This window comes from Schistocerca nitens, chromosome 7 (genome assembly GCF_023898315.1).
Source record: "Schistocerca nitens isolate TAMUIC-IGC-003100 chromosome 7, iqSchNite1.1, whole genome shotgun sequence".
In the NCBI taxonomy this organism is placed as follows: domain Eukaryota; kingdom Metazoa; phylum Arthropoda; class Insecta; order Orthoptera; family Acrididae; genus Schistocerca; species Schistocerca nitens.
This window is the reverse complement of record NC_064620.1, coordinates 318,552,057-318,573,095: the sequence shown is the minus strand read 5'-3', so window position 1 is coordinate 318,573,095 and position 21,039 is coordinate 318,552,057. Positions and strand designations below refer to the sequence as shown.

Below are 21,039 nucleotides of genomic sequence, written 5' to 3'. Positions count from 1 at the left end.
GTTATGCTCCAAAAACTAAGGCTGTGTAATTAATAAATAAAGTGGAATCCGAATTACTGAGAAGTACAAGGAAACGTTTTAATCATATAATACACTAAAATTAAGTTTGTATACAATGTATGAAATAAGCATATCTATTAATTTTTAATCACTAGTATAATTAGGCTTCAACTTCAGTTATTTGTTAGAGTTGCAAGGAGTGATTACACCGTAGTAGCGAGTAATGATCGGCATGTAATTGGTGTACCGTTGTGAACTGTGAATGCCAATTACAACTCAGTCAACAGCAGTTTGTTACGGCTAGATAAAACCCTTCGCGAAGTTTCATACAGAATTTCGTGGAAGAACCACGTGACAGACAAATAACAACTTTGTAAGAGCAATAACTGTTTCAGTGTGTTTTAGGGTTCGAAAAAACATTCAAACAAGTGCCCTTTATTGAATAAATAACAAATGTTATTGAAAATTGATTTTATTGTTTGCGAAAATCTTTAACATGAATACTGAAGATGCATCCTTCGTTAATGAGGTGATTGCTGTAGGGAATTGTGTTCCACTGAGGTACTGCAAACTGTGAAATGGATTTGAAATCACAATGTTTCTTCTACCAACAACTTTTGTTTGCGTTCACTGAAAATTGTATGTTCTTGCTTTTGCGGGGGAAACTACTACAAATTTTCTTCGCAGTCAAGTAATACTGCAGTACATTCACTTAATAGTTCTTATACAGTACTTTTAAAATATCAATATGAATACTCTGATTTTACACTAAGGTCAGGTTTGATTCGATTACATCAACATTGTACACCGCTGGATTGGGTCATAGTGTCAAACTGATGCGGGAAGAAACGAGAAAAACAAATATACACTTTCTTGTTGGGAGAAGGAACTGAACATTAAAATTTAATGGCAAAAAGTTCAGCCAAAGAACCCATACGCATGTCCTAACACTGAATGATATCAATAATTATCGTAAATTTTGGAACCATTACTAAATCAGGCCGAAGGAGGATGTCGGAGGAAGAAATAACGTGCTTCTATGGTTCCAACCAGCTAGTGTAGTTCGTATCAGAGTGTTCCCAATATTTCTATGGAATTTAAACGGTATCGTGAAAGTTGTTGCGTAAACTTGGAACACCAGTATTCTGGATAGACAGTCGAAACCTTCTATTGTTATTACACTATATTTCATATAAAAACTGCATAGTCTATAATGAATGTAATTATGACCTATAGTAAAAAGAAACAGTAAATCTGTCTTCAATCGGAACGTTGGCCGTAACATCACAGTGCTTTCCTAGGCATGGCCCTATACACGCAGTTCAAAATACTTACTCAGTCTACCAAAAACCTACCAAGTTGAAAAACGACAAATAGACGTGCTTCGACACGGACTGACAGAACTAACCCAGCTATCACGTTGTTTTACTGGCCTTCACATTATTACAACCTGTATGTGATCATTTTCAGTCACAAATGAGCCAATTAAAATTTCAGATTCGTTGCACTAAAGTTTAACTTTTGTCTCCGACGTTACGCCACGTTGAAGGAGATGCCTTTCACATTGTTTCAGGAACATTTCACTTGCTTAACCCCAAGTGTTAGTGTATCTCAACAGGTCAACCCAGCAAACTGGCCACATAATTAGAGGGGGAAAGAAAACGAATTACGTTCTATTTCAGTGCGATCTTATGCAAGGCCGTCACCCACATAGACATGACGCTAATACCTTGTCCGTCTACAGCCTTGGTAAAGGCCACAATTCGACGAGATCCTGTAGATATACCAAATTGCGGGAATGCCGACTGCTACGTTTTATACACTGTTCCAAGTAATGGTTCAAATGGCTCTGAGCACTATGCGACTTAACGTCTGAGATCATCAGTCCTCTAGAACTTAGAACTACTTAAACCTAACTAACCTAAGGACATCACACACCCATGCGAGGCAGGATTCGAACCTGCGACCGTAGCGGTCGCGCGGTTCCGGACTGTAACGCCTAGAACCGCTCGGCCACCCCGGCCGGCTGTTCCAAGTAGCCCCACACGTTTACTACGAGGCTTCGATCGGATGATTTAGCGAGACGGGCGATGTATGACATTGTATGAGAGTGCTGGTCAAAGCAGGAACGTATGCGCACAGTTCTGCGAACATTTTTGCTGTCATCTTGAAAGACAGGAGTATCCAACAGCCCACATACCACGAAGAGATAGAAGAAAGGTCAACATGTGGTCACCAGCCTGCCATATACGAGTTATTCAGTTGCCCTTTTCACTGCCGTTTTATGCAACCTGCAATGCTATGGCTGTTCTTTATAAACCACACGCGAGATTTCCATATTCACTCGATCGCTACGTTGGACCTACAGAAAAAGTTAAGAAGACCTTTCTGTAGAAAATTTAATGCAGTTAAATTTTGTACTTTGATGTATTTTCACTGGAGGCAACGGCTTTCAAGTTATTCAAGATTAGGTACAAAAGTGACCTCCAAAACGCACCTCTACCCCACAACCAGCCGCCACCAGTCAGGATTTCTAGCATGTTGTTCGTGGCACCCCGTCCTACCAATGTACAAAAATATCCGACTATACAACTATTCCCAACATTCGACTTTTTTTATATCCACTGATTGGGCTATTACAGCACCAGAACCGACAGCCATTTAGTTCTTATTAATTTAAACATGGCTGTGAGGTTAAGAAAAGAAAAATGACTTTCGCAAAAACTATGTAAAAACTAATTATGTGTACAATTCTATCCAAACGTAAACTCTTACAAGCACAGTAGTTTCGTAGTCACGCAGCCTGACAAACGCAAATATGTAATTGTTTATTTTATGCTGTTTAAATTCACGAAACGCTTATGTAAAATTTACACAAACGTAAATTTTACAATATGTAAATGCTCAAATAAGTTTGTGGCACAATAAGACCAGTCAATGAAGATCAAAATAGGTCAAATGTGGAAAATAATTAATACAGTTGCTAATGTTTGTACAGTGGTAGGAGGGAGTGCCATTAACAATGTATCAGAAATCCTGACCAGTTGGCTCTTAGTGTGGGTGCATTTGAAGGGCATTTAAAAATTAAAGCTACTACCAAAAATGTATCCCAGTACAAAATTTAAGGCCATTAAATTTCCTGCTAAAAGGTCATGTTCATGCCGGCCGCGGTGGTCTCGCGGTTCTAGGTACGCAGTCCGGAACCGTGAGGCTGCTACGGTCGCAGGTTCGAATCCTGCCTCAGGCATGGATGTGTGTGATGTCCTTAGGTTAGTTAGGTTTAAGTAGTTCTAAGTTCTAGGGGACTAATGACCTGAGAAGTTGAGTCCCATAGCGCTCAGAGCCATTTGAACCATTTTTTTTTGTCATGTTCATTTTTTTCTGTAGGAATAACAGCTTGTGCACAGGGACAACAGAATATGGAAATCGTATGTGTGGTTTGTGAAGGCCAGCTGTAGCACTATGGGCTGCATGGAACAACAGCAATAGGGGCAGCTGAATCACACTGTATACAAAGCAGTGTGTGTATGTGTATGTCCACAATCTCCTCCCAAACACCTTGATCAATTTTAACCATATTGGGCACATAAACAGCCAGCCTCATGCGTATCAGAACTGTGGGATCTACAACCCCCTAGCTACAATAAGAGTGGAGATACATGCAAAAAGTGTATTTTCTGGCCCCTGGTGCATATGCTGCCCTGCACAACACGTATGTTCAGTGGGAACATTATCAGCCTTCCAAATCAATCTGCTTCGTGGAACAGTCAGCATGTCAGGGGCAAGAAGCGGTTTTCTGGCCCCTGAGATTTAGGCTGCCGCTGATGTGTAAACTGCCCTGCATGACAGGTTTGTTGTAGGTGTAGCATCAGCATGCTTTACTGAACGTTTTTCAGGGGCTACAAGTGCCACTGAGAATGGCTGGGGACAGACTGAGATGGATGGATGAGGTCATGGTCAGAGAGTGGGGTGGAAGAAATGGACAACGAGAGAGGGAGCGAGAGATGAAGAGAGAGAGAGAGAGAGAGAGAGAGAGAGAGAGAGAGAGAGAGAGAGAATGGGGATTGAGGTGGGAGGTTGATGTGCACAGACAGAGGGAGGAAGAGGTGGACACAGAGAAGGGATGGAGGATGTGTGCTTAATATACCTGTAGAAAACATACATGGGAGAGGCTGTGGGGAATACGCTATTGTCGAAATAAACATCCTGGTTCATGTTCACAGAAATCTGAACGAGTGGGCCCAAGTCATGGTATGAAAAACACTTCCAAAACATCACATAATCACTTAAGGCTTGCGCTGCACCCTCTATACACTGCCAATTAAATTTCTTATTGGGTTTTGAATGGAATTCATGCCTTCCAGTGTTTGAACACATCATAACCAACCATTTGCGTGTCCTCTGTCAGGTACTGTCTAGTTTCTCTGATGTTTGGTTCACTGAAGCCAAGCGTAATTCATGGCAAGTCGTCACATACCTCCTTTCTGCAATTTTTCCAAGTCTCCACGTCGCCCATATTACAGTGCTTATTCCACACAACCGCCTCACACATACATACTGCACCACTGCGTTGATTTTCGTCAGCAGTGGAGGACCACATGATCACCTAATACCAGTTCTACACTATCTACAGGGCTTTAAACGACCAGTGTGCTTTCTTAAAGGGGGGCGCAAATATTTTGTCTGGTGAGATTATCCATATTGAGGTGATAATTATGTATTTCCAAGAAACTCTACCAACTGAGCTATCTAAGCACCACTCAACCTGGCCACACAGCAGTACGTCTCCTACATTCCAAACTTCGTAGTTCTCCTGTATATTGTGGGATTAGCGCTCATGGAAGAAAAGACACGGCAGAGACATGGCTTAGCCATAGCCTGAGGGATTGTTTCCAGAATGGAAAAACTGGAGTGGAGTGTGGGCTGATTTGAAACTTGCTGGTAAGAGTAAAGCTCTGATGGTGAGTCGTGCTTGGATAGCATAGTCGATAGAGCACTTAACGTGAAAGACAAATGTCCGAGGTTCGAATCTTGGTCTGGCACACAGTTTTAATCTACCAAGGTACTTCAAATCAGCACACACTACACTGCAGAGTGAACGCTCATTAAGTCTTTCCTTATTTCTTGCAATCCGATAAAGAACTTCGACTGGCCATATATCTAACATCCCCCCACCTTTATTTTATTTTTATTACAGTCACAATTACGCCTTCCACTGCAGCCTGTTCCCTAATCCATATATTTGTATTTCTATCATTCCCATCAGTTCTTAACATTCCTTTAATCGTTGCTTCCTAGCTATCCTCCGTTTTAGACTGTGAGGTTTTTGTACCAGTAAATCAAGATATAGAAATTTTGTCTGGTGAGCATTTTCGATCTGTATTTATTTCTGTCATAAGAGGCTTAAGAGCCCCGGTGGAACTTGTCGATATACCATGACGGGCTTACTGGGCGCTAATGGCCTCGCCTTTAAAGAAAAGAAAAGTGATGTGCTTACACATGACAGCGGTGGTAGGCAGACGTTGGGGTTGTCGGTAGCGTCATAATATGTATGAAAAGACGAGGGCACTCGGAACAAGCAGCGCTCTGGCACTACACGTGAATACTCGTATGTGTTACGAGAGGCCCGACGGAGTCGCAGCTCTGCCTTTCAGCTGAGAGAGCGAACGCCATTTATCGTGGTTACGTGAGCCCCCTGTGTATTCATCGCGTCCCCTTGCTCTATCAGGAAGAAACGAGATCGAAGGCAGAACGAAGTCCACGAGAAAACGAGCGGGGCGCCAATAAGCACATCCGATACGTCTGCATCTCACTCACTTAGATCTCGCATTGTCAGCTTTCTGAAAGGAAACTGTCTTGAGCGGCAAATGCAAAATGTAGACAATAGACCTTATTCTGATTCACCAGACAGCGGACGCCACGAATGTAGCTGGCGTTGCCCAGACAGAAAAGATACACTGAAAGAATTTTGTCATACCTAAAGTAGACTGTGAGATTACAATATGAATATCAACAAAAATAAAAAAAGGGGGGGTAATGGAATATAGTCCAATAAAATTAGGCGGTGCTGAGAGAATTACATTAGGAAATGAGACACAGATTAGTAATGAATTTTGCCAGTTGGCAGTGATAGAACAGATGGCGAACGAACAAAAGAGGGTATATAATGCAGACCGGCAAGAGCGAGGAAAGGATTTCTGTGTGTGTGTGTGTGTGTGTGTGTGTGTGTGAGAGAGAGAGAGAGAGAGAGAGAGAGAGAGAGAGAGACTGATACATAGTATCATCGAATTTAAACTGTTAAGGAGTCTTTTCTATCTGTCCGCGGCGTGGACTTGTACGGAAGTGTAATGTGAAGAATGAGCGTTTCAGACAAGGAGAAAAGAGAAGCATTTGAAATGTGATGCTACAGAATAATGCTGATGTTACGTGGATGGATAGCAAAACTAATGAGATGGTAGCGAATCTAACGCGGTAGAAAATAAATCTGTGACATAACTGGACTAGAAGAAAGGAATTGTTTTTGGACACTTCCTAAGGCATCAGTTATCGTCAGTTTTGAAATTGAGGGAAGTGAATGTGTGTGTGTGTACACGGAGACGTTGGCATGAATAAAGCAGCAAGCAGGTTTAAATAGATGTATGTTGCAGCGATTGCGTAGAAATTAAGAGGCTGAAGGACAGAATAGCCTGGAGAGCTACATAAAACTAGTCTTCGGATTCAAGCCCACCAAAACAACAACATCAATAGCAGCAACCAAAATTTCCAGATATTATGTGGCGAGTTATTGTCTTACTGCGAATGCATCCTTTAACTGTATGTACACGCAGCGTTTTTAATAGACGTCATGTTTTCTCTGCGGCGGATACGATATATTAGCTTGAGAATGCGAGTGCCTTAACTCTACAAATATTTGACAAAAGCTACAAAAGCACAGTTGAACGTGGAAGATGCTCTTGTAGTAAGGTGGTGTCCATTACGAAGACAGTTCAATAAATACCGGTGTTAGGAATATAGACGCCATATTTTCAATAACAATTACATATTTTTCAACACAGCCCATTTTAGGGACATACGTGTTCCCCGACGTCCCACCCACTTTTTAGCTTAAAAAATGAATCTGTCTAAAATAAACATACGTCGACGAAGACCATCTCAACTGATAATTATTTACCTGTGAGCCAATTCCTCATGTATGAAAGTAAAATATAATCTCAGGGCTGCAGGTCGGGTGAATACAGGGGAAGCGGTAGCAATTTTAACTTAATCCATGCAAACCTGCGATGAACGTCTTCGGTCTAGAATCTCACTGACCGGAGTAGAACTGAAAAATGGCTCTGAGCACTATGCGACTTAACTTCCGAGGTCATCAGTCGCCTAGAACTTAGAACTAATTAAACCTAACTAACCTAAGGACATCACACACATCCATGCCCGAGGCAGGATTCGAACCTGCGACCGTAGCGGTCGCTCGGTTCCAGACTGTAGCGCCTAGAACCGCACGGCCACTCCGGCCGGCAGTAGAACTGATTTCAGTGATGTGGCCGACTACGAACTGAGCTCCAAAGACCACCGAAGACGTGTGTGGAGACGCCCCAGACAGGAGGAGGATACCACCGTCACTGTCGCCCGCCATATGGCCCAACAACCAGGAATGAGAGTTTGAGGTGCCATTCCTTTTGATAGCTGCACCCCTTCGGTTGTCATCCGCGCTGTCCTTATAGCACAGCGGTATGTCGACGATATTCTACGCCCCGTTTTGTTGTCCTTCATGATAGCTACCGTTGTCTTACATTTCAGCAAGGTAATGCCCGCCCGAACACGACGAGAGACTGCTTGTCTTCGTACTTGCCAAAGCCCACCTTGACCATCAAGATCGCCGGATCTCTACCCAATTGAGAACGTCTGGAGCGTTTTGGGCGCGGCCCTCCGACCAGCTTGGGATTCTGACGACCAAACGCTTCAATTGGACAGAATTTGGTTCGATATTCTCCACGAGGGACTCCAACAACTATATCAATTAATACCAAGTCGAAAAACTAATTGTATAAGGGCCAGGGAGGGACAAACGCGTTCTTTTTTGTTGTAATAGCAATCTTTTGTACATCTATACATGTGTAACACATCTATCGATTCCCGTCCCCTTCGGGTAACCTTTTCGTGACAGAACCCCAGACTATTTTTTCGTCGCCTATTTTTACCTACCTGTAACTTGTTTGGGAGTTCGTTTCTTGTAATGCTGCGTGTGTGCTCGGAGAAGGGTTCATTAGCCTAACGTCTCGTCGACATCAATGTCATTAGAGGCGGAGTACATGCTTCCATTTCACGAGACTGAGAAAAGGAAAAAAAGTCGATAATGTTTTTACACGCACAGCCTTGCCTACGCCATGAAAGTATTTATGGATACCACGGAAATCAGCAGAAATTCCATCCCTCAGGAGTACCAAAGTGGCGCTTTAAGAGACGTGCTTTACGAGATATGCTACCGTCGCTCAGTTATTTCACTGGAAGTTTAAATGAAATGAGATTTGCACTGGAAGCAAGGCTTTATTTTTTATGTTTGCAAAAATCGTTCTTCAACGAGTTCTGCTCCACATTGTAGAAGAGCTTCGCGCGCGGCCAACATCCCTGCTAATGCGGAGGTAGTCAGGAGCAAGTATAACAGCACAGCACCGAGAAGGCCCGCGATGAAATGGGCCTCTGAAGAATTGAGTAACTCGCCGTAACTGCCTACTCGGCAGCGAAATAGTAGAAGCACGGCATGCGGTGAGTGGGAAGAGAGGGAGGATGAGAGAGATTCGAGGGAAGGGGGAAAAGAAAGAGAAAAGAGAGAAGAAAAAGAGGATGAGAGATGGTCGGCCAGGTTCATTCTACGGGCAGTATCTCGTCTCTGGAGGGATGCCTTTATTTCTTGCGAGATACTTCTCCGTATCTGCTCGCCGGTGAATAGGAGAAAGGGAGATCCCGCTGCCGGCGTGTTTCCGGCCGGAATGGGGCAGCCCCTCCCTCCCGTCCCTACGTATGGAAAGCTCTTGCTCTGCACAGAGACTCAAGTACCGCACAGTGGAGCCGGAGGGCGCTGAGCCGCAGATATTGCAAGCCGCATCACTACTGGTGCACCAGTCGGTCCAGCGCAGGCTGCGTTGTTTACTACTGTCTCACCCAACACTACTGCAAGCGGTTCATTTCTCGTTACTGCAGTGACGTGCAATTAAAAAGCGGGGCTGTGGGGGCAATGAGCAGAGGCAAGGGGCAGTGTGCCAAGTGACTTTTCAACCAATGTCATTCTGCTGCGTATGTCGCTTGCGGGAGCTTAGGAGGGTGTGTGGAAATTTAAGCGTTGATTTTCAAATTAGTACCACGTTCTCACACGGAACGACAATGCGATCGCGGACGAAGAGAAGGTCAAGTTTTATGTCGCGACGGCGTATTTCACGTTCCATCGCAGTCCGAAGCGTGACTGACTGAGTAAGAAAAGTCACATTTTTGCTTCGTGGAGAGGAATGTGGAAAACGAGATGCAAGACAGCGTTATAGCTCACAAATAAAACTTGAGAGACACCGTACTGCATTTCGTCGTATTCATCTGAAGCTCCCATCCAGTGGGTTTCATATTGTAACTTACGTGATACGGATATATGCTCTTTCAAAACATCAGCACATTAACCTTAGCAAAACCAACAGGAGGGGAATTTAATGCCCACCTTTTTTAAATACTGTACTTTATATTTCAAAATTTTGGACAAATTACTTATTGTTTTTAATGAATTACTCTACCGGAGTCTATGGCTGTTTTAAAATTTTCAGTTAATCTAAAAATTTAAGCTTAATTAATATTTCACAGCGAACATCTTACTGAAAAAGCAGCAACAATTAACTAAATTACTATTATTTATTGTTTATGGTGGTTATAAAGTACACCTCCCTCCATATTGGTAGTATTGATTTCCCTAAATCACTCCAGGCAAATGCCGGGATGGTTCCTCTGAAAGGGCACGGCCGACTTCCTTCCCCATCCTTCCCTACTCCGATGAGACCGATGACCACGCTGTCTGGTCTCCTTCCCCAAAACAACCAACCAACCATTGGTAGTATACGTTACAGGATTTTTTTTTTTCGAAAATGCGTCAGTATTGGTACAATTTGTACTAATACAATGACGAAAAGTGTAATATTGGTATGGAGTTCAAATGGTTCAAATGGCTCTGAGCACTATGGGACTCAACTGCTGTGGTCATAAGTCCCCTAGAACTTAGAACTACTTAAACCTAACTAACCTAAGGACATCACACACATCCATGCCCGAGGCAGGATTCGAACCTGCGACCGTAGCAGTCGCACGGTTCCGGACTGCGCGCCTAGAACCGCGAGACCACCGCGGCCGGCTTGGTATGGAGTAACTTCACACAGCGTATGCCCAGGGGCACGGCTAAACACGAATGCCCCTTTTTGCCACTCTGCGACGTTCTTATGTTCTATGTTTACATATAGTGTCCGCTCATTTCAGAGGTAGTGAGTGTGCGGTTAAGCATGAGACTCGATCGCTGCGCCATCTGTAAGGCTCAACCATGCATCTGTGCGTCTACCTCGGGGTGGACTAATTTTCGTACAGTGACTTACGCATGTAACTTTCTGTGCTTTGAAAATATAGTAAATTACCTAACTTATAATTATGAATTTTTTCTGAATGTGAAATGTGTGTTTATGTTTGTTAAACGATAGCCATGTTATCTTGAGTCCGAAAACTCGTTTGATGCGGCTCTTCCACTTATCCTATTCTGTGCAAACCTCTTCGTCTCCAAATAACTACTGCAATTTACATTCTTTTGAATCTCCTTCCGGTATTCATATCATGGTCTCCCCTACACTTCCCTCCAGTACTGAATCGGTGATCCCTTGATGTCTCAGAATATGACTTATCAACCGATCCCTTCCTTTAGGCAAGTTACACCGCGAACTTCTTTTCTCCCCAATTCTATTAGTACCACCTCATTAGTTACGCAATCTGCCCATCCGGTCTTCAACATTCTTCGGTAACACTGCATTTCAAAAGCTTCTAGTCTTTATGTCTTCTCCGCTTGGGCCATCATCAGTTGTTTTACTGCCCAAACAGCAAAACCCATGTAATGCTGTCAGTTGTTCCTTTCGTAATCTAATTCCCTCAGCGTCGTCTGATATAATTCGACTACATTCCATAACTGGTTTTTGCTTTTGTTGATGTTCATCTAATATCCTCTTTTCAAGGCACTATCCATTCTGCTCAACTGGTCTTCAAAGACCTTCGCTGTATGACAGTTACAATGTCATCAGCAAACCACAGAGTTTTAATTTCTTCTCCCTGAACTTTAATTCCTACTCCAAATTTTTCTTTGATTTCCTTTACCGCTTGTTCAATCTACAGATTGAATAACAACGGGGATAGGCTACAACCCTGTCTCACTCCCTTCTCAACCACTGCTTCCCTTTATGTCCCTCGACTCTTATAACTGCCATCTGGTTTCTGTACAAACTGTAAATAGCCTTCGGCTTCCTGTGTTTTACCCCTGCTACATTCAGGATTTTAGAGATTGTATTCCAGTCAACACACTCAAAAGCTAGAAATGCTATGAACGAAGATTTGCCTCCTAAAAGAATTTGTAGGGGGCAGTATTGCCTAGTATTACGCTGAATAGCCGGCCGGAGTGGCCGTGCGGTTCTGGGTTCTACAGTCTGGGGCCGAGCGACCGCTACGGTCGCAGGTTCGAATCCTGCCTCGGGCATGGATGTGTGTGATGTCCTTAGGTTAGTTAGGTTTAATTAGTTCTAAGTTCTAGGCGACTGATGACCTCAGAAGTTAAGTCGCATAGTGCTCAGAGCCATTTGAACCATACGCTGAATAAATAAATACGTAGAACAATGGTAAATATCCCCTGCCATGCAGTTCAGAGGTCTTCAGAGTACGGGACAGCCCGCACACTGCTTGAAGATAGTACATTACATTCAGCGCTCTAAGCCATGGCAACAGTCAACTACGTCAACAATTTGAGACGCAATTGGCTGTCAGTCTCTACTAGGAGCAATTCGCAAATCGCCAGTCAATTCGAACCTTCGAAGTTCATCAAACCCTGTGCGGCGAGAGGACAGCTCCACATTCTTTTCATACGCTTACAATCGCGAAGAGTAGCAACACTGTAGCTGTTGTTCTGATAAAACAGTCTTAACGAATAACACCCCGCTCACGTTGTCCAGACCCATACTGACTCTCTGCAGCTGTACGCGTGCTAACGATTGCGTTCAACCCTACGTCGCCATTCCGGTACCGACGTCTAATGGAAAGTCATGACACGGACACTACTGACAATGCTAAATCTTGCAGTGCATGGAGTGACAATCACTCCCTATAATGGTGCGTACCCATACGATAAATAGTTTTCCGTCTACACTAGGTATAAGGAAAACCGACCAGTTAAAACTGATACCTGTATTTTAGTTCCAAATAACCGGTATTTTTCGGTATTAGTTTGGTCTCTGACTTTTTTTTTTTCAATTTTTACTAATAACCGAATAAAAAACTGGCCTATCAGTTTCCCATAGCAGTAGTGTTAAAATTTTTGCTTTACAATAATTTTTTCAACAAGCGAGGTTTATCCGTAAAAGTTCGTTTGCTTTGAAATATTGGGTTATTGTAGGTGGCCTTTTAGACGGTACGCGTGTACGTGCAGCGTGCAATACTTCCCACCACCTGGTCTCTACGGTAGTTCCTTGCTGTCGTCCTCTGACATCGGTTGTACTGCAGAATGCCACCATTCCTAGTTTGAAAGTAAGTGCGCTATCCACTTCGTTTAACACATTAAAATCCGGAATGGGCACAACGAACTTACGACATCATGTAAGGAGAGAAAACAACCACTACGCTCGTATGTTCCTAGGTGATTGCTATACCTGTACCTATAATTTTACTGACGTCCGATAAATTTGAGATACCTGTACTTTTAGTGATGCCCGATATATTTGGAATAATGTTACAGTGACAAACTAATACCATTCAAATGTGACGACGCAGGAAAGTCGTCAACTTGTGACCTTAAGCCGCCGCCGCACCCGTTTCCTTAAATTTCGCCATCTTTGCCGGAGAAATTGAGGCCAATTTGAGCCATAGCCTCAATCTCATATCGATGGAGCTCTCATACTCCTTCACTTTCACTAGAAGTTTTGATCTTTGTTCGAAGTTTGCACTTACTACTGGAATTAACAAAAATAAAAATAAAAAACGAAAATCGGTTATTCAGGGAACCAGTTAATTTAAGAGGTTCCAACAGTTAGGTTAAAATGGAGTCGTAAAAAGCCGGTATAACCAAAAACTGGTTATTTCAGCGATAACCGTCATCCCTCGTCTACAACGACTCAAGCAGGGAAAGTTTAATTATAACCACCCAGTACTTCGGCGGAACTGGCGCCGGCGCTGCTGCGGACATTCAGAGAGCACAGCCCGGTTCGTTTTCCGCTCGGCTGCAGCAGTAGACGCACATCAGACAGAGCACGGAGGTGTCCCTTCGGCTGGTTCCCTTCTTTTTCCTGCTGCTCTCCTTTCGTTTCGCTGCCCCGGGGCTCGACTATCGAGCGGAAAGAGGCAGCCAGGCAGCCGGAGTCAATTGGGCGTGAGCGCTGTTTTAAGTGAGGAGGCGTGTAGCAGCTCCCAGGTTAATGGAAAACACCGCTCCCGCACAACACCCCCACACCATCCCCCAACCAAACCACCCCGGCTCATCCCACCTGACGACCCGTTCCATCATTCCACCTCAGCTAGAGAGAGTTTTGCAGCTCGCATGTTCAAAAGAAATTGTCGGATCAGACAGTTTCGCACAGACGTTGCAGTTCAATTTCTTCATGGTGCCGTACCGCACCAAATGCCTGCTGAAGTCCACTATACAATTTCCACGTTCCCAATCATCTAGAGAGTGTAGATGACAATCAGCCCGCCTTTTTCATTTATTTATTTATTGGTTGCAGGCAAAGTCCATTTTACCAGATACTATTGTGTCACATAATGAAAGAAATAGGACAATTGCTTTGACTTCATCTGAAAATAACAGGTGCAGCAGTTAAAGGGGTGACATGGCAACCTTGGAAATAGCACATTACGTCAGAAATCAGAAGACGGAAGTGGTGTCATCTAAGCAATAAACTTTTGCCGTTGACTCTGATATCAGTGTTGCGTCGAGATGGCGTCGTAGACCAGTGCACGACACGCTGTGCCGTGAAGCCATATTACAAAAACAACAAGCGCTATGTAGCCGCGCAGCTTGTATTTCGTGCTCATTACAATCTCGCACGACATGCCCCAGTCTCATCGAAGTGTGGGTACAAACTTTGAGGGATCGACTGATACGGTGAGAAAGAGATGTGTACGCACCAGAGAATGTTGCAAGAGTGGAAGAAGCCTTCAGCCAAAGTCGCAGGCATTCTGCACGGAACCAAGAGCTGCAACTTGACATATGGAAACGCAGTGCACGGCGAATATTGCACAAGAATCTTCAATATCACCTATCCAAAATTCAGACAGAGGTAAAACTGAATGCGGACGACCTCTCAAAGACTTTACGCTTTTGCCGGGAATTCTTGGAGCTTATAAACGACAACCCAGGCCTGTGCCATAATCTGATCACGAGCGATTAGGCGAATTTTTGGGGGTCTGATTGTTTCAACGAGCGGAACTTCCCTAGACACTGGTCACGTGAAATTTCTGAAGTCAGAAAATGGTAGTGTGGTGCGGTGTACCATAGTTGGAATCATAGGGTCTTATTTTTTGGAAGACAATGGCGACAATGTTGTTTGTTACTCAAAGTAAGAACCTTATGTTCGTATGTTGAACCGCCGCGCGGGATTAGCCGAGCGGTCTAAGGGCGCTGCAGTCATGGACTGTGCGGCTGGTCCCGGCGGAGGTTCGGGTCCTCCCTCGGGCATGTGTGTGTGTGTGTGTGTGTGTGTGTGTGTGTGTGTGTGTGTGTGTGTGTCCTTAGGATAATTTAGGCTAAGTAGTGTGTAAGCTTAGGGACTGATGACCTTAGCAGTTAAGTCCCATAAGATTTCACACACATCTGAACATTTTGAACATATGTTGAACCACTTCCTAACGCAATACCTCGTTGATCATCCTGTAACTGCAAACACATTTTTCCAACAAGACGGGGCAACAAGCCATATCTCGCGACATTCCATTAACGGGCAATAAAGCATCTTTTTTGGTCATCTCCACGAATGGGCACATTTCCTGGCCACCCCCTATCCTTCCAGCGTGTTATTTCTTCGTTCGGGATAATTTGAAATCTCAGATCTTTCTGTGTGACCCACCACATATTATGCAGGAACTGAAAGACCCCATTCGGTACGAAGTTAATCGAATTGCAGTGCCAGTCCTGCAGGATGTGATGTCTTAACTTCCATAAAAAAAAAAAAAATTATGTGTGTGAAGGAAAATACCGGCTATCTACGTGATGCCATTTTCAAATAATGGGCGTTTTAAATTGCAAGCATTGTAAATTCATGTTGTGTTTCTTATATATCGTCGTGAATAAATTTCTAAATTTGTATAGAGTATGGAGGTTTCAGAACAGCCCTTCCACTGCCGCACCTGTTATAAAGCACAATGTACTAGGTGGAATCAAAGTCTTTAGCTCTTTTTACGGTTGTAAATGCGAAGTTAACATTTCCAATCCCAACGGTGAGCTTTCTTACACCGGCCCGGCCTTATTTGCCGATAACTCCACGATACGCCGCTGCTGTCGGTTGTTGGAGATGGCCTTACAAGCCCCACGGCTTACCAGCAACAAACTGCGATTCGTTTGCTATCGAGCAATGGACGAACGCCCTTCGAAATCCACAGGAAAATGCAGCCCAAGTATTTGGAAAAGTGTCTCGCTTTGAGAAGTGTGAAGCGGTGGTGTTATGAGTTCTCAAAAGGTCGTGATGACTTGCATCACACAGGGTTCGAGGAGGCAGCGTTCGTCACCGACTCTCAACATTTTCCGTGTGGATGCAATGGTGAAACGGGATCGGCGCGTGCACCTCAAGGACATTTTCCAGGAGCTTGGCGTTTTTATGGCCGTTTTTACGACATCGTTCACGGGTCCTTAGGTTTCACGTCGGTGGATGCCTAAGCAGTTGATCACGTGATTAAAGGCAAGCGAATGACTGCTCCACTGAATCATCTGCAACGCTCTGCCGAGGAGGGTGGAGTTCCCTGGACCACATTGCTCCTGGCAACGAAACGTGCATACTGCCTTTCACGCCGGAATCAAAGAAGCAGAATGTGGTGTGTTAACATTCTGGTTCGCCTGTGACAAAGAAATTCCGTTCAGTGCTATACGTTGGGAAAGCTACACTACTGGCCATTAAAATTGCTACACCAAGAAGAAATGCAGATGATAGACGGGTATTCATTGGACAAATATATTATTCTAGAACTGACATGTGATTACATTTTCACGCAATTTGGGTGCATAGATCCTGAGAAATCAGTACCCAGAACAACCACCTCTGGCCGTAATAACGGCCTTGATACGCCTGGGCACTGAGTCAAACAGAGCTTGGATGGCGCGTACAGGTACAGCTGCCCATGCAGCTTCAACCCGATACCACAGTTCATCAAGAGGAGTGACCGGCGTATGGTGACGAGCCACTTGCTCGGCCACCACTGACCAGACTTTTTCAGTTGGTGAGAGATCTGGAAAATGTGCTGACCAGGGCAGCAGTCGAATATTTTCTGTATCCAGAAAGGCCTGTACAGCGCCTGCAACATGCGGTCGTGCATTATCCTGCTGGCATGTAGGGTTTCGCAGGGATCGAATGAAGGGTACAGCCACGGGTCGTAACACATCTGAAATGTAATGTTCACTGGTCGAAGTGCCGTCAATGCGAACAAGAGGCGACCGAGACGTGTAACCAATGGCACCCAATACCATCACGCCGGGTGATACGCCAGTATGGCGATGACGAATACACGCTTCCAATGTGCGTTCACCGCGATGTTGCCAAACACGGATGCGACCATCATGATGCTGTAAACAGAACCTGGATTCGTCCGAAAAAATGACGTTTTACCATTCGTGAACCCAGGTTCATCATTGAGTACACCATCGCAGGCGCTCCTGTCTGTGATGTAGCGTCAAGGGTAACAGCAGCCATGGTCTCCGAGCTGATAGTCCATGCTGCTGCAAACGTCGTCGAACTGTTCGTGTAGATGGTGGTTGTCTTGCAAACGTCCCCATCTGTTGACTCAGGGATCGAGACGTGGCTGCACGATCCGTTACAGCCATGTGGATAAGATGCCTTTCATCTCGACTGCATGCGATACGAGGCCGTTGGGATCCAGCTCGGCGTTCCGTATTACACTCCTGAACCCACCGATTCCATATTGTGCTAACAGTCGTTGGATCTCGACCAACGGGAGCAGCCATGTCGCGATACGATAAACCGCAGTCGCGATAGGCTACAATCCGAACTTTATCAAAGTCGGAAACGTGATGGTACGCATTTCTCCTCCTTACACGAGGCATCACAACAACGTTTCACCAGGCAACGCCGGTCAACTGCTGTTCGTGTATGAGAAATCGGTTGGAAACTTTCCTCATGTCAGCATGTTGTAGGTATCGCCACCGGCGCCATCCTTGTGTGAATGCTCTGAAAAGCTAATCATTTGCATATCACAGCAGCTTCTTTCTGTCGGTTAAATTTCGCGTCTGTAGCAAGTCATCTTCGTGGTGTAGCAATTTTAACGTCAAGTAGTGTATGTTAACGATCTCGTTGCATATCCGCGGACCGCTTCTGCTGTATTTCATACCACTACGAGTGATCATCAACGGCGATAATAGTTGTTTCACTCTGTCACCTCTGCGGTGAGCTGCCATCGGTAGGAAGCGCCGAGGGATTACCTGTGTGGACAACGTGGTTATCCCTCAAGACAATGCGAGGCCACACGTGGCTATCAGAATCACCGACACGCTCCGGTCACTGCACGGGGAGAGTATGGACCACCAACCGTACAGTCCGGATCTCGTCCCTGGCGATCTCCACGTTTTCGTGCACTGAAGAAGTTCCTGGAAGGACGGAGATTCACGGGCAACGACGAAGCAGACAGCAGGCCTACGGTAGTTCCGCAGTCAGGTAGAAAAATTCTGCCACAGAAGCACCTGAAATTTAGTGCTGCGATAGGACAAAAATGGTTCAAATGGCTCTGAGCAGTATCGGACTTAACTGCTGAGGTCATCAGTGCCCTAGAACTTACAACTACTTTAACCTAACTAACCTATCACACACATCCATGCCCGAGGCAGGATTCGAACCTGCGACCGTAGTGGTCGCGCGGTTCCAGATTGTAGGACCTAGAACCGCTCGGCCACACCGACCGGCTGCAAAAGGACAAATGTCTCAAACAGTGTGAGGCCTATATGGAAATATAGTGTAAGGTACGTAGAATAACACGTATATTTGTATGTACCCTATTTCTGCTAACAAAAAATAAGAGCACAGATTTTCTGGTCCATCCTTGTATTACGTAACCAAACAGCATAAACGTAAGCGAAGAACTGTAGCTAATTAGGTCTGAGTACATACTATAAAAGCCACAATATTTTTAAATCTGATTATTGGTATAGTGCAACTCAATTTCAGAAGGTGAAAAAAACGACCTATTATATTACTTAAGATTCCCGACTTCCGCAGCAGATGTTGCACAGAGTGAAGTAACTATCTCCAACCATGAAATATAGGAGGTTGCTCAGTTAAACTTGCTGAGTGTTTTGGAATAAGGAAATCACAGTCAGTAGTAATGTCCTTATTCTTCTGTTTACTTATCTGATGTATCACGCATGTACTAACATGCTGACTGCTGGGGCTGTAAACAAAATGTCAATAAAAAAGGGAAAAAAGATCTGCTTGTTGCCACGTATCATGTTATGAAATCATTGGAAGCTTTTTATTTTCACATAAATAGGCAGGTGCGTTTAATGCCACAACGGCGATACATGTTTACATATAATCTTACAAGGGGACCTTGCGGACTACTCTCGTCGATTTTCTTTAAACTTGCAGGTCCCGAAGATCAGGGGGCAGATATCATTTTCCTAAAGCACGACGGTGCGACTCTCAAATACATTGTTACGTAAAAAGTGTTTCATCCCATTTAAATGAATCGTCCTTAACGCATATCTCTCTAGCTTTTAGATCACGAGATTGCCGTTTCAGTTTTCGATAGTGGCAAATTTGTTTAAACTTCTACTTGAAATCAATATTTATTATTAAATTTAAATGTTAGTCAACAAATATTGATGGAAATAATTTTTTAAATCTCAATAACAATTTCATTTTAGTTCCTTGACGAATGAAAAAACGAATACTGATAATGAATTAAAATTAGGTTCGGAAGTGTGGAACCCTATATAGAAAACAATCTTTTTTTATTTGTAAATATTACAAATAAAAAAATATTAAAACACACACATATATGATACTACTGAAAAGATTTATTTATAATGAATATTCGTTTTGCATATGACAGGTGATTAAAAATGAAAAACGTTACTTCCATCAAAAATTGCGGGTCACGTCCATATTTGTGAGAAATATTTAGGTCGTAAACCTGCCCCACTGCTCTCCCCATCTACTAGGTGGCCTCTGTTGCGAAATGCCACGGGAGCGTTGCTCCGTGTGTGACAAGAGCTGGTGCGCGGTTTATTTCTGCAACATTCCACGACCCCTCGCGTGCGTCCCCGCCGTTCGTCATTCCCTTCTGAATAGCTCTTGTCGCTGGCTCCTTAAATCTCTTTCCGGACGCAAGCCGGCGGTTCCCCGCCATTTGGGCCTCTTCTAGCGTCCAGCTCTCAATCGCAGCCATCAGTAGGCGTTACTAATGACGCCATCCTGGGCTCATTAGTCGCGTGCTTAAAATTCAAGACGCCGAGCCTGGCTGTCACGTCTCATCCAAAACAACTAGAAGCGTGCCCCATTGGAATAATATTCCAACATTAACCGCGCATTCCTAACTGCTTCTCCTCTGTCTTCAGGCAGCTGGACCCCAAAATCATCCCCATTACGGAGTACTGTTCACCTCTACAGTTTGCAGAAATACTTTCCGCGGTTGTTACTTGTGATACAGTTTCGTAATCGATTATCGAAGCAAAGTCCAGTGCGACACCTATTAAAAAACACTTCGAACGAAACTAAAATTTATAGCAAGAGCATTCCATTTTTTTCTTATACGTAAGACATATTTACGACAGCAGCAAATCATTTGCTGACTGCTTGCTGGGCCCATTGACATCTTCTGGAATTGTATCTCTGTAAGAAATCGATATTTCCAATGTTGAAACCACTTTAATACTTTACCCCATATTTTGATACGATGAACTGAGGATGATTAACAAGTGAAGACTTAACAGGGCAATAGGTTTCGTAACGACCTACACATTTGTCTAATTCCAAAACTGTATCACATGTTAATGTAAATTAATATTTATTCACCACATGTTGGAAGAGAAAAGATCATGTTTTCATGTTTTACACACACAACTGTAATCCAAACGCATCAGCTGAATTAATATTACTGAAATACAGAAAAAACGAAATCTGCACAACTTAGTAAATATTAAAGCGGCAAAATGTAAGAGGAGTTTCAGAACCAGCACGAAAATTTCTTAAAAAGAAGACATTTTATACATAAACACTCGATCTTTAAGTTTTGTTAAAATTTTACTTATTTTATTTTGCTACGACAGCAGATAGGTTTGTGGGAATACTACGGGGCTCAAATGTGGTTGCTACTTCATTAATACACATTCAAATTTTATCTGCAACAAAAACTACTAAATTGGCAGCTTAACACTATTATTAAATGCATTTTTACATTTAGTTTTATGATATCACATCCCTTTAGTCGGAGCGCAGAGGGATAACTACATTTTGAGTAAAAGCGAAGAGTCACATGACAGTGAGTTGATATTGTGGTGTAATATAGCGGGGCAATAATTTCAATTTTTGTAAATGCAAACCTGTAGTAGGATGCCAAAAC

At 43.7% G+C, this 21,039-nt stretch overlaps 1 protein-coding gene across 3 annotated transcripts in view; it reads right to left on the bottom strand.

Annotated features, from left to right (window-relative positions):
* The window catches only part of LOC126194678 (protein phosphatase 1 regulatory subunit 14C), a 940,541-nt gene that overhangs the window by 197,434 nt on the left and 722,068 nt on the right, over window positions 1-21,039 (bottom strand). The gene's annotated exons all lie outside the window — the stretch shown is intronic.